Here is an 8,807-nt window from a genome sequence, read left to right as displayed (position 1 = left end):
GAAGTAAGAATCATGACGAAATTATAGGAGTTTGTATGGGAATTTTTACGACCACTCTTAGGAATAAAAAATAAGTCAAATTCTTTATAAAATACTTGTTATCTGAACGCTTACTATGTTGAAAAGGACCTGTTTTAGCGAGATATCCATTTCTAGGTTTACTTAACAAACAGAGAAGCCTTGACTGTGCTCTGTTCTGTTGAAGCGGCTAGATCCTCTTGAGTGCTCTCGCCGCTTCCTAAGCGATTTACAACAGAACAGAGCACAGTCAAGGCTTCTCTATTTGTTTTACAATAAAGAATCCATTAAATTCCCAACGCATTACTTTCAATTTTCAAAACGTACTTTATTTCCAAAGCGAACACAGTGTCGTCAGCATGCTCTATACTCTCATAAAGCACGCTACAATAAGCCAGTCACAATCTCTGTTAGAATAGTTTAAATAATCTAATTGGCTGTACAAGACTAAAGCTGTCAATAATGTCAAACCATCAAATTTAAAAAACCATCACATTCTGCAATAGTTTACAAACTTAATAGTTCAGCAAGTCGAACTTAATTCTTTCGTCTGCAGCCTTTTAGTCTCTACTACACAATTTGAAGGTGAAATGTTCCGTGAAATTCGGCCGAATTGTGGCTCAAAAACACGCGAGTTTTTTTCACATTTTTTTTTTAATTAGAAAACAAACTGTTCAAGCGTGTGTTTTATAGATGAATGACAGCCGAATTTACCGGAATACGAAGATTGCTCGGTATGACAGCGTCGTAAAACTCGGCTGAGTGACTGATGTGGCCTTCCACTCAACGCCTCGGAAAAGATATCAGAGCAAGCTCTTAGTTGTTCTCTCGAAGGGCGGCCGATGTAATTTCATTATGAAGAAGCCATGCCAATAGCTGTTTCTCAGATCTGTTCAGCCCTGTAGTAATCTGTTTGGTGAAACTGCAGCAGTGTGTGCCAAATTTCAACCTTTATTTCGGTCAGTAGTGTCAGCCATTTTGTTTTAAAGTTATAGTGGTCAGGGAAGTAGTTTCTTTGGTGACACAGTTCATTTAACATTGAAAGTGCAGATAGCCATAGTGATGATGGTTCCAGATGATGAATAGTATAAAAAATCAAAACATAAGGGAATAATAATCCTAAAGCTTTCCAGATCTCAATACCATGCCATACTGAAAAAGTCTAATGGAAGTATTTCCTCTAAGATGTGCAGCAGGCAGACATACTCAATGTCTTAGCATAATTTGAATTTTTGTAGAATTTTATCTCTAACGAGTAACAAACCACACAGGACTCCAATAATTATTAAGTTTGATCGGAAAGGCTTGGGTTTGAGAGGAAGCACACTTTTAAAAACTTTGTTGTAAACTCTTGAAAAAATGAAAATGAAGTGTTACACTGAGGTTATATCCTCCACAGCATTAAAGTTCACATGGGAAGGGCTTTGTTCTGGGATCAATGGATGTTGCTTTGCTGGGCAATTAGTTTCTTTATAAAGTGCTGAGTGGGCCAGTCTTCAGGACAGGGAAGGACATTTTTTTCATGTAGGTTAACAGGTTTAGTTCAGTACTTTCTATGGTATGGTTGATAGCAAGCTTATAGTCTTCCATAAACTTAATCGGATTTTCAAGCTCATTTATTAAGAGGCAAGTGCCTAGTTTGCAGAGCACTTCATGTGCTAAGTTGTGATAGACTCAAAATGCTTGGAGGTATCTCCATGGAGCTTCCAAGTTTGAAGAGTGCCATTTTTTATCTTCTTGGCAGTTATATTAATGCTTTCTTCTGAAATGCCACCCATGCAAGCTTTAGTAGTACTTCCATCAATAAGTACATTAGGGGAACGGTGAATCATGTCCCTGTTCTTGGGTAACTTTAGGGCTTGAATGGAGTCCTGAATATCCATAACGATGAGGTCATGTGAGTTGTAACTGACAGTTTTAGGTTGCTTTCTGGCATCTGCATGGTTTAGATGTTGTGGAAGTCATCAAGAAGAAGTAGCTTGAAACACTTGGAATGTAAAGAAGAGTTTTAGTTCAAATTATTTTGGTCTTATAAGATCTTCAGGTAAACAGAAAACTGACTATTCCTCTAGTACAACTAATCAGTTCCCAGTTTTATGTAATGAGTGATGCTTTCACTTTTTCTCCAAGCTACTTGGATAGTCCCTTCTAAGGGCAGCACCATATCTATTAATGGTGCGAGGGGCAACTCTATATCCTGAGAAAAGTAATCACAATAGAAAAGATAAAACTTAGATATGTGTCTGCTGAAATCTATTGTAGATTAATTGACAATTGATTGACTTTGTCATACACAGCTTTTAAAAAATTTAATGTGACTAATCCTCACTTAGGACTGGGCCACTGTTAATTGCAGAGCAAGATGCCCGATGATGGTGTAGAAATAGTCACAAGTCTGAAATGTAGAGGTTTTTTTGTGACCTGCTCATGTTAATATTCGTAGTCGAGTGTTTTTCTCCACTTCTTGAGTACGTTTGTAATCTTGCAATCTAAATGGGCGCGAAAACCGTCAAAACTCGGACAATCCGATTCGTTATCTGTATGAGGATTTTCGTCTCTGCTCACGATATATAGCGCTTAGTATATTTATAAATCTTTGTTTGGTTCTTCTGTTGCTAATTGCCGGCTCGCTTGTTTCGAAATTTTACTTTCGATTAACGAAAAAAGCTAGAAAGAAGGCCCGGAAAAGGTCAGACATAGTACAATTTGGCAGATGGCGTGGCAGCTTTAGCTCAGCTCTATGTTTTGTACTATGATAGGGCATGCTCTTTTAACCAATGACAGTGCGCGTTTCATCCGAACTTTATTATAAATGAATTTAACAAAAAATAATTCCGAGGGCGAAAATCTTAAGTCGAAGAGCGGTCAAATCCATGGAATTGAGAGAATTGAGATTAAAAGTATGTCAAACCAGAAGGTGATCAAATTTGCTGGTGTACCAGTTTAATCTGTCAGATTTTCCAAAAAGCTGAGGGTACAAAGCGTCAAATTTAGGACCGCGCAAACAAACGCTGACCACTATTGGCCTATAGGTGTTTGAAATGACCTGGGCGGGTACAAAATTGTGACAGGCGCGTTTTATTTTAAAAAAAAAATTGCCTGTGTTTTTACTTGGTTATACACTTGAGAGCTCGAGGAATTCGAATGGAACTGACAGCCATTTTACTTTCTCTAATCTTTTATGGAGTTTTGGGTAAGTTTCGGACGGCTGAACCAATTAATTTGAGTCAAGAAAGCGTGGTATATCTGACATAGCTGACAGTATCGCAAGAGAGACGGTCCGCTTCCCTCTCGACCTAGAGATCCTTAAGGCAGGCAAAAGGCAAATCAAAATTCATTCAGGGGCCAATTTGATGTGATAAAAAAGGCTGAGAATTATTAACGCACTTTCCGATCATGATTATGTCGTCACAATTTTTTTACTGTCGGTATATTTCAACAGACAACAATATAATAAAAAGATTATAAATATTTTTGAGATGTGATATAACAAATCCGTTAATTCCGAAGACTTTCGGTTGAAAGTTACTCTTGTTTGATTATTCCAGTGAAACAGTTGATTAGCTGAGTGAAATATCAGATAAAATTTATTTCACAAAATGTTCAAGTTCAAATAACCGTATCATCACGTGTTACGTTGCAGGTTTTCACCAGAGAATGATTGACTCTTTGCATTTTACGGAAGATTTACATGTATTTATATTGATGTAAAATTCATCATTTAAATTTCAACTTAGAGGTAGATAGACTTACTGTACTTTCTTGATAAAACTTTGTAGTAAGAAATTTAATCAAATCCTGGCAGTGTTTTTGTGCGTGTTGATTGAAAGAGATTAGGAAGCACTATCCTCTTGTGAGCAGCCGAACAGTCAAAATTGCGCTTCAAAAGTTGGATTTCTAGCCATTTGTAGATATATTGACAGAAATAGACTAATTTTTTGGTTCCTTTGTGCTATGCTATAATACAATTATTTACCTCATTGTTGATAAAAATGGTAGATATTCACCTTCGCCTGGGTGAATAATTGTCAAATAACGATGCTGTTTCTTTCCTTCATATCAGGCACCCCAATAAATCACCTAGGCCATCGCCGTCAGTATGTGAGTTATTACCCGGCCGGTTGTGATGGTTATCACATTCCTTGTTACCCACGACCGGAATCTGATTGTGAAATGCGGCGCAGGATAAACCAGCCTGACTGGACTAAACCGGTTTGTAACCTGGACGGTAGTTACAGGGAGTATCAATGTGAGGCTTATTCTCGCTCTAAGTGTTGGTGTGTCTATGACAATGGAATGATGATACCAGGTAAACGCATAGAATATCGTATTCTTCAGTTGATTTTTCATAAGTTTGTGCGCTGTAAAGATTGTGTTAAACGCACCCATCAATTGACCCATTGTTGTTGCAGTTTTTCCCGGTTTCTGCTCCACTAGCAGATTCCTTCTAAATTGTAGCCAAAATAACGGCACCTACCTCCCCTTCCCCATCTATATAAGTTTCTAGGGTTTCCACGACCAGTCACCGTTGTCCTTTCACATTTCTACGAGGAAGAAAGTAATCTCATAACCAGATCCTACCGTGTAACTGTAACTGCTCGGCCATGAAGGGTCTGGGTACGAAACTAGGATGAAATACTCCCAAGGTGAAGCTGGTGTTGACTAAGAGCCCTGCCTGCTAATTAAACCATAAAATTGATTAACTTGTAACTTCTCCCAATAGAATTCATACATCACCCAGCAAACAGGTAATGAGAATACTAAAACTCATCAGGCAGAAGTTGTTATCTTGATCTAACACCAAATCCTTGTAACTCATTTAAAGGGAAATGTGCAGAAGCTAGAGGAGGGAGTTGAAAACCAGATCGTGGGCGTTAAAGGATTAACCCAGATCAGGATTCGCAACTGGACCTACAGTAATTACGTGTGTTGAAATGACAAAAACGTCTATATACTCTTTGATATCTATTTAGATCTCCCCATACAATTTTCATTCAGGAACTGAGAAAGATCTTCACGACGCTAATGTGGAATACCACAATCTGAACTGCGCAGAAGCTAAGAGTAACGCACCGCCTGCTCCTCACCCTCCCCCTGTTAGTTCACCATTCACAGACACAAGAATTGGTTGGCATCTCGCTTACAGAGATGCTTATTTTAGGTGCCCAAGCCCCTGTTATTCTCCCTGTCCGTGTCAGCCTGGGCAACAGTACTACAATCCCTATTATCCAGCCCATGTAGTTAATTCTGCGCCAGTCCCTGCGCCAGTCCCTGCGGTTCCTGCTCCAGCTCCATTGCCAACCCCTGCACGTGCGCCCATCTATTATCCATACGATCCCTACGCAACCACATATACGGTTAGTAAAACCTCATGATAAGCTAACCGAAAAAAACTAAAATGAGACAGTCTTTGAGCTCTTAAGACGCTCTAAGGGGCAACCGTTGGAGAGGCCTGTTAAAAAAGAATTTCCAAAGGGATGGCAGCTTTCCAGCATACCACAATAGAATGCCTTCGTTTTCCTTGGCAATACATGCTTGCAAACTCATACAAAAAGAGGTGGTACTACAGTTTTTTGTTCTTTATTGATGTTCAGTATTCAAACGGATTTCATTATTCAAAAAATGTTAAACCACGCGAATACTAAATAGTTTATATGTATCATTCTAACGATTTCCGTATAAAAAACCTTTTAGATTTAAAAAAATGTCCACAGTCGAAAAACTTGAAAAGAAACGTTTTCAAGCGTCAGCAATTTCATGAAGCAACACGATTGGTGTTAGTTTCGCTTTTTGATTGGTTGAGAGGGTGGCACGAATGTTCTGCACTTATCACATCCCTTAGTGTTACAAAACTAAGCAATCCTGAATAACTTTCGACACTAAATTTGAAATTTTTTTTTAACTGAATATATTCGTTTCCAGGCTCCTTATCAAGGCAGCTGTCCGGATCCCTGTCCCGAACCATGCCCGTGCCAAAGAAGTGGGAAAACCCCACCATCTGAGGAAGAGAACACGAGCAGTGCCACGGGGTCTGGAGATGAGAAAGACGTGACGTCAGAGGGGAACGAGGATGTTCAAGATTAAAATATTTCTTTACACTTCTTCATGGCCTTTTATTTGTTTGAATAAATTGCCTAAAAATATGTTTTTTTCCTTTGTATATCTTGTCTGATGCAACTCACATCTACCAAATATTAGCCCTTTTTACATAAATATATCTTATTTTGACGTTTTGGTGTGTAAAAATACCCAGTGAGTAAAAATACTCAGCGATACTACACACCAAAACGTCTAATTAGTTATTTATGGTCCACCTGTTAAATTTTATGAGCATTTTTTCATGAGGCGAGAAAGGCGAAGTAGACTGATAAGCTTAGCACGCGTAACCGACTGGTTTAATTTTCAAAGAACAAAATAACAAGCTTCCCAAATATCGCGTGATTTCTGCACTTGATACGCGTGTTATTTGTACTCTACCATATTCATTACTTATGCAAAGGCTCCTGACTTTACCTCGTGCAGTTGAATTGGGCTTCTGACTCTACTTTGTGCAGTTGGATAATAAGCTGCAATATTTCTGATATAACCTATGTTCCGAAAAAAACCCAGAACAGCTGTGTTTGGAAGGGAGAGCTATACTTTTTTCTCTTGACATTGCCAATCTCTTCTGACCCGCACCAGGCGTCGCCATGTAGATGTTTTAAAACTTTAGCTGTTTTATGTCTGAGCTTGCCGTCGTTCATTAGCATGCAAAATATTTTTTCTCTCTGAAGTTGCAACTGAAAACTTGAAATAAAGCGCGACAAAATGTATTGCGTACGGGAAAGAAAAGAAACTTGAACTTTGATCTTTGCCAAGTCTCAAGACGAGTAAATGAATTAATGTAAGTATCTTTGCCAAGTGTCAAGGCGAGTAAATGAAATAATTTAAGATGATTGATAAAAGATTACATGACCTTTTTGCGATGGAAGAAAGAAAAAGAAAAATTCTCCTTGAAAACCTTCCTCAGCCTAAAAAACTTTCCCAACAAAAAAGACAACAACCTAAACCTGCTTTCTGATTTCATTGCATTTGTTGCATACACGAAAAGGAAAATTTTTTGAAAGATAATATTCGTCTGTCCATCCGGTTTACGTAATGGAGGTCTTTTCCACCTTTCAACTTTTAACATTCAACTTTGCTTTCTTTTTCCGGTATAAAGTGCACTTACAAATAATAATAAACATATCCTTGCAGGGAGTCATTGCTTGCAAGGCAGCCCTGTCCTGCATCCAAGAACTGAAGAGAGCTTGTTTGTTACCGTGTATTTCAGTTCCATTTTCCGAGTGATAACTCATGATGAAGAGGCATATCAGAATTTAGTTTCGTATGACGCTGATGAAAAAGCCCACTCGAACGGCTGAGTTAGATTCACGAATTCAGTTCTGCTTTTGTTTATTTATAGTCTTCAATCTATTTTCTGTGAACCGATTTTGCTGTCGTCCTCCTAAAGAATAGAGGGCAATCACCTCTTTCAGGTTGTTTACTTGTCTTTACAAAAACCAAATAACGCACTTACACACGTTAGAGTAGATTAACTAGATATATGTGCCTTATTTTTGACCCCCGTGGTGGTGTTTTCGAGGAAGATATCAGATCTTTAAGATAAAATGCAGTAAAACAAGTTTATGTGGCATGTCCCTCGCGTAAATGCTGACTAATAAACCAACAAGAAATTTCTTGGAGAGTAATAAAAATATTTTCTCGCAGCAAATTTTTCTATTTTTGGCAAATGCCAACTGTACATATATATCCCTTCAGTACGGTTAAGAATTAAAGAGGTCACGGGTGAACCTCATTGAATCGAAGCGAAAAAAAAAAAAAGGAAATCGCTAATGAAATTTTTTCAAATTTTCTGTCAATCTCGTAGCCTATTTTAATTTATTTCTCGGAATCGAGCCAAAAAAAAAAAAAGAAAAAAAAAAAAAAAAAGATGAGAGACGGAAATATTGTTTGCTCGGATAAACTGATGATGGTCGCTTTCGAAATTAATCTGCACATCCTTTTAAATTTCCGGAACAAAATAAAACCGCTTATGTCGAGCTACCTTGCAAACAAACTCAACCGGATCAGGGAAGATATAATATTTTTTTCATTCAAGTGCTTACGCCTCAAAATTTCCTGCTTCTGGGTATAAATATTTCAATTTAATGTTTTCGGATAACTGAAGCTCTAAAGCATTAAAGTGAACTAGAAGTTCTCGATGTAACGTACTTATATTAATTTTTTTCAATGAACAGTTTGTATGGTTTGACACGGTTTTTCACTAATGGATGTCCAATGGTCTTAGATAAAGATAAAATAATCTTTAAGCCGTATGAATAAGCTCTTTTAAAACAATTTGTGTGTAAATGTAGGGAAAACCTTGGTCCGTAGCGACTATAGTAGATTTAATCATTCTCTTCAATTCTTCATCTTGTAATACTCAGTTGGCAAAATGTGTGTCAGGATCAATTATTTCTATCCTTAAAATTGCAATCTGCCCGATCTCTTCAATATAAAACCTCCTCCCCCTCTTCCTGAGTGTCATTAAATTTAAAACACTTTTTAGATGTTCGCCGACAGGATAAAAAGCAAATGGAAGCCCGCTTTATTAATGCAAGCTCAGACGATGTCGCACGAGGGGCGTGCGAGGGGGCGGCACACGTCGCATTTGACATTTCCTCACGTGAGGCGTAAACAACAAGCTAACACTGTGGGAAGTTGAAACAGTGCGAAACGATGGTAAGTAAAACACCTTTTGAAACACT

At 38.0% G+C, this 8,807-nt stretch overlaps 1 pseudogene; it reads right to left on the bottom strand.

Moving 5' to 3' along the window:
- Window positions 1-1,113: 1,113 nt before the first annotated feature.
- Window positions 1,114-1,901, bottom strand: LOC131794124 (uncharacterized; annotated as a pseudogene).
- Between the last annotated feature and the right edge of the window lie 6,906 nt (window positions 1,902-8,807).

This window comes from Pocillopora verrucosa, chromosome 1 (genome assembly GCF_036669915.1).
Source record: "Pocillopora verrucosa isolate sample1 chromosome 1, ASM3666991v2, whole genome shotgun sequence".
NCBI classification, from domain to species: domain Eukaryota; kingdom Metazoa; phylum Cnidaria; class Anthozoa; order Scleractinia; family Pocilloporidae; genus Pocillopora; species Pocillopora verrucosa.
Note: the sequence above shows the minus strand (reverse complement) of the source record. Positions and strands in the feature narration are given on the sequence as shown.